Below are 6,000 nucleotides of genomic sequence, written 5' to 3' on the forward strand. Positions count from 1 at the left end.
TAGGGAGATAGACTGAGTGATAGAATGACTGATAAATCAATAGAGATATAGATTGAATGATGGTTAGAATGAATGATAAATCAATAGAGACATAGTTTGAATGATAGATGGAACGAATGATAAATCAATAGAGAGATAGATTGTGTGATTGCTAGAATGAATGAAAAATTAATAGAGAGATAGATTGAGTGATAGACAGAATGAAGGATAAATCAATAGAGAGGTAGATTGAGTGATGGATAGAATGAATGATACATCAATAAAGAGATAGACTGAGTGATAGATAGAATGATAAATCAATAGAGAGATAGATTGAGTGATGGATAGAATGAGTGATAAATCAATAGAGAGATAGATTGAGTGATGGATAGAATGAGTGATAAATCAATAGAGAGATAGATTGATTAAAGGATTGTATGAGCGATAAATCAATAATGGAGATAGATTGAGTGATAGAATGAACGATAAATCAATAGAGAAAGAAATTGAGTGATGGATAGAATGATTGATAAATCAATAGAGAGATGGATTGAGTGATGGATAGAATGAGCGATAAATCAGTAGAGAGATAGATTGAGTGATGGATAGAATGAACAATAAATCAATAGAGAGATTGAGTGATAGAATGGGCGAAAAATCAATAGAGAGATAGATTGAGTGTTAGATAGAATGAGTGATAAATCAATAGAGAGATAGATTGAGTGATGGATAGAATGAACAATAAATCAATAGAGAGATAGATTGAGTGATAGATAGAATGAATGATAAATCAATAGGGAGATAGACTGAGTGATAGAATGAATGATAAATCAATAGAGATATAGATTGAGTGATTGTTAGAATGAATGATAAATCAATAGAGAGATAGTTTGAATGATAGATAGAACGAATGATAAATCAATAGAGAGATAGATTGTGTGATTGCTAGAATGAATGATAAATTAATAGAGAGATAGATTGAGTGATAGACAGAATGAAGGATAAATCAACAGAGAGATAGATTGAGTGATGGATAGAATGAATGATAAATCAATAAAGAGATAGACTGAGTGATAGATAGAATGTTAAATCAATAGAGAGATAGATTGAGTGATGGATAGAATGAGTGATAAATCAATAGAGAGATAGATTGAGTGATGGATAGAATGAGTGATAAATCAATAGAGAGATAGATCGAGTAAAGGATTGTATGAGCGATAAATCAATAATGGAGATAGATTGAGTGATAGAATGAACGATAAATCAATAGAGAAAGAAATTGAGTGATGGATAGAATGATTGATAAATCAATAGCGAGATGGATTGAGTGATGGATAGAATGAGCGATAAATCAGTAGAGAGATAGATTGAGTGATGTATAGAATGAACAATAAATCAATAGAGAGATAGACTGAGTGATGGATAGAATGATTGATAAATCAATAGAAAGATAGATTGAGTGAAGTATAGAATGAGCGATAAATCAATAGAGAGATAGATTGAGTGATAGATAGAATGAGTGATAAATCAATAGATAGATTGAGTGATGGATAGAATGAACAATAAATCAATAGAGAGATGGATTGAGTGATAGATAGAATCCATGATAATTCAATAGAGAGATTGAGTGATAGATAGAATGAATGATAAATCAATAGACAGATAGATTGAGTGATGGATAGAATGAATGATAAATCAATAGAGAGATAGTTTGAATGATAGATAGAACGAATGATAAATCAATAGAGAGATAGATTGTGTGATGGATGGAATGAGTAATAAATCAATAGAGGGATAGATTGAGTGATAGAATGAGTGATAAATCAATAGAGAGATAGACTGAGTGATAGAATGAGTGATAAATCAATAGAGAGATAGATTGAGTGATAAATAGAATGAGTGATAAATCAACAGAGAGATAGATTGAGTGATAGATAGAATGAGCGAAAAATGAATAGAGAGATAGATTGAGTGATGGATAGAATGAGTGATAAATCAATAGAGAGATAGATTGTGTAAAGGATTGTATGAGCGATAAATCAATAATGAGATAGATTGAGTGATAGAATGAACAATAAATCAATAGAGAGAGAAATTGAGTGATGGATAGAATGATTGATAAATCAATAGAGAGATGGATTGAGTGATGGATAGAATGAGCGATAAATCCATAGAGAGATAGATTGAGTGATGGATAGAATGAACAATAAATCAATAGAGAGATAGACTGAGTGATGGATAGAATGATTGATAAATCAATAGAAAGATAGATTGAGTGAAGGATAGAATGAGCGATAAATCAATAGAGAGATAGATTGAGTGATAGATAGAATGAGCGATAAATCAATAGAGAGACAGATTGAGTGATAGATAGAATGAGTGATAAATCAATAGATAGATTGAGTGATGGATAGAATGAACAATAAATCAATAGAGAGATGGATTGAGTGATAGATAGAATGAATGATAATTCAATAGAGAGATTGAGTGATAGATAGAATGAATGATAAATCAATAGAGAGATAGTTTGAATGATAGATAGAACGAATGATAAATCAATAGAGAGATAGATTGTGTGATGGATAGAATGAGTGATAAATCAATAGAGGGATAGATTGAGTGATAGAATGAGTGATAAATCAATAGAGAGAGAGACTGAGTGATAGAATGAGTGATAAATCAATAGAGAGATAGATTGAGTGATAAATAGAATGAGTGATAAATCAACAGAGAGATAGATTGAGTGATGGATAGAATGAAGAATAAATCAATAGAGAGATAGATTGAATGATAGATAGAATGAGCGAAAAATCAATAGAGAGATAGATTGAGTAATAGATAGAATGAGTGATAAATCAATAGAGAGATAGTTTGAGTGATGGATAGAATGAAGAAATCAATAGAGGGATAGATTGAGTGATAGATAATGAATGATAAATCAATAGAGAGATAGATTGAGTGATAGATATAATGAATGATAAATCAACAGAGAGATAGATGGAGTGATGGATAGAATGAACAATAAATCAATAAAGAGATAGATTGAGTGATAGATAGAATGAGAGAAAAATCAATAGAGAGATAGATTGACTGATGGATAGAATGAATGATAAATCAATAGAGAGATCGTTTGAGTGATAGATAGAACGAATGATAAATCAATAGAGAGATAGATTGTGTGATGGATAGAATGAGTGATAAATCAATAGTGGGATAGATTGAGTGATAGAATGAGTGATAAATCAATAGAGAGATAGACTGAGAGATAGAATGAGTGATAAATCAATAGACAGATAGATTGAGTGATAAATAGAATGAGTGATAAATCAACAGAGAGATAGATTGAGTGATGGATAGAATGAACAATAAATCATTAGAGAGATAGATTGAGTGATAGATAGAATGAGTGATAAATCAATAGAGAGATAGATTGAGTGATGGATAGAATGAACAATAAATCAATAGATGGATAGATTGAGTGATAGATAGAATGAATGATAAATCAATAGGGAGATAGACTGAGTGATAGAATGACTGATAAATCAATAGAGATATAGATTGAATGATGGTTAGAATGAATGATAAATCAATAGAGACATAGTTTGAATGATAGATAGAACGAATGATAAATCAATAGAGAGATAGATTGTGTGATTGCTAGAATGAATGAAAAATTAATAGAGAGATAGATTGAGTGATAGACAGAATGAAGGATAAATCAACAGAGAGATAGATTGAGTGATGGATAGAATGAATGATACATCAATAAAGAGATAGACTGAGTGATAGATAGAATGATAAATCAATAGAGAGATAGATTGAGTGATGGATAGAATGAGTGATAAATCAATAGAGAGATAGATTGAGTGATGGATAGAATGAGTGATAAATCAATAGAGAGATAGATTGATTAAAGGATTGTATGAGCGATAAATCAATAATGGAGATAGATTGAGTGATAGAATGAACGATAAATCAATAGAGAAAGAAATTGAGTGATGGATAGAATGATTGATAAATCAATAGAGAGATGGATTGAGTGATGGATAGAATGAGCGATAAATCAGTAGAGAGATAGATTGAGTGATGGATAGAATGAACAATAAATCAATAGAGAGATAGACTGAGTGATGGATAGAATGATTGATAAATCAATAGAAAGATAGATTGAGTGAAGGATAGAATGAGCGATAAATCAATAGAGAGATAGATTGAGTGATAGATAGAATGAGCGATAAATCAATAGAGAGATAGATTGAGTGATAGATAGAATGAGTGATAAATCAATAGATAGATTGAGTGATGGATAGAATGAACAATAAATCAATAGAGAGATGGATTGAGTGATAGATAGAATCCATGATAATTCAATAGAGAGATTGAGTGATAGATAGAATGAATGATAAATCAATAGACAGATAGATTGAGTGATGGATAGAATGAATGATAAATCAATAGAGAGATAGTTTGAATGATAGATAGAACGAATGATAAATCAATAGAGAGATAGATTGTGTGATGGATGGAATGAGTAATAAATCAATAGAGGGATAGATTGAGTGATAGAATGAGTGATAAATCAATAGAGAGATAGACTGAGTGATAGAATGAGTGATAAATCAATAGAGAGATAGATTGAGTGATAAATAGAATGAGTGATAAATCAACATAGAGATAGATTGAGTGATAGATAGAATGAGCGAAAAATGAATAGTGAGATAGATTGAGTGATGGATAGAATGAGTGATAAATCAATAGAGAGATAGATTGTGTAAAGGATTGTATGAGCGATAAATCAATAATGAGATAGATTGAGTGATAGAATGAACAATAAATCAATAGAGAGAGAAATTGAGTGATGGATAGAATGATTGATAAATCAATAGAGAGATGGATTGAGTGATGGATAGAATGAGCGATAAATCCATAGAGAGATAGATTGAGTGATGGATAGAATGAACAATAAATCAATAGAGAGATAGACTGAGTGATGGATAGAATGATTGATAAATCAATAGAAAGATAGATTGAGTGAAGGATAGAATGAGCGATAAATCAATAGAGAGATAGATTGAGTGATAGATAGAATGAGCGATAAATCAATAGAGAGACAGATTGAGTGATAGATAGAATGAGTGATAAATCAATAGATAGATTGAGTGATGGATAGAATGAACAATAAATCAATAGAGAGATGGATTGAGTGATAGATAGAATCCATGATAATTCAATAGAGAGATTGAGTGATAGATAGAATGAATGATAAATCAATAGAGAGATAGTTTGAATGATAGATAGAACGAATGATAAATCAATAGAGAGATAGATTGTGTGATGGATAGAATGAGTGATAAATCAATAGAGGGATAGATTGAGTGATAGAATGAGTGACAAATCAATAGAGAGAGGGACTGAGTGATAGAATGAGTGATAAATCAATAGAGAGATAGATTGAGTGATAAATACAATGAGTGATAAATCAACAGAGAGATAGATTGAGTGATGGATAGAATGAAGAATAAATCAATAGAGAGATAGATTGAATGATAGATAGAATGAGCGAAAAATCAATAGAGAGATAGATTGAGTAATAGATAGAATGAGTGATAAATCAATAGAGAGATAGTTTGAGTGATGGATAGAATGAAGAAATCAATAGAGGGATAGATTGAGTGATAGATAATGAATGATAAATCAATAGAGAGATAGATTGAGTGATAGATATAATGAATGATAAATCAACAGAGAGATAGATGGAGTGATGGATAGAATGAACAATAAATCAATAAAGAGATAGATTGAGTGATAGATAGAATGAGAGAAAAATCAATAGAGAGATAGATTGACTGATGGATAGAATGAATGATAAATCAATAGAGAGATAGTTTGAGTGATAGATAGAACGAATGATAAATCAATAGAGAGATAGATTGTGTGATGGATAGAATGAGTGATAAATCAATAGCGGGATAGATTGAGTGATAGAATGAGTGATAAATCAATAGAGAGATAGACTGAGAG

Source organism: Carcharodon carcharias, chromosome 14, assembly GCF_017639515.1.
Source record: "Carcharodon carcharias isolate sCarCar2 chromosome 14, sCarCar2.pri, whole genome shotgun sequence".
In the NCBI taxonomy this organism is placed as follows: domain Eukaryota; kingdom Metazoa; phylum Chordata; class Chondrichthyes; order Lamniformes; family Lamnidae; genus Carcharodon; species Carcharodon carcharias.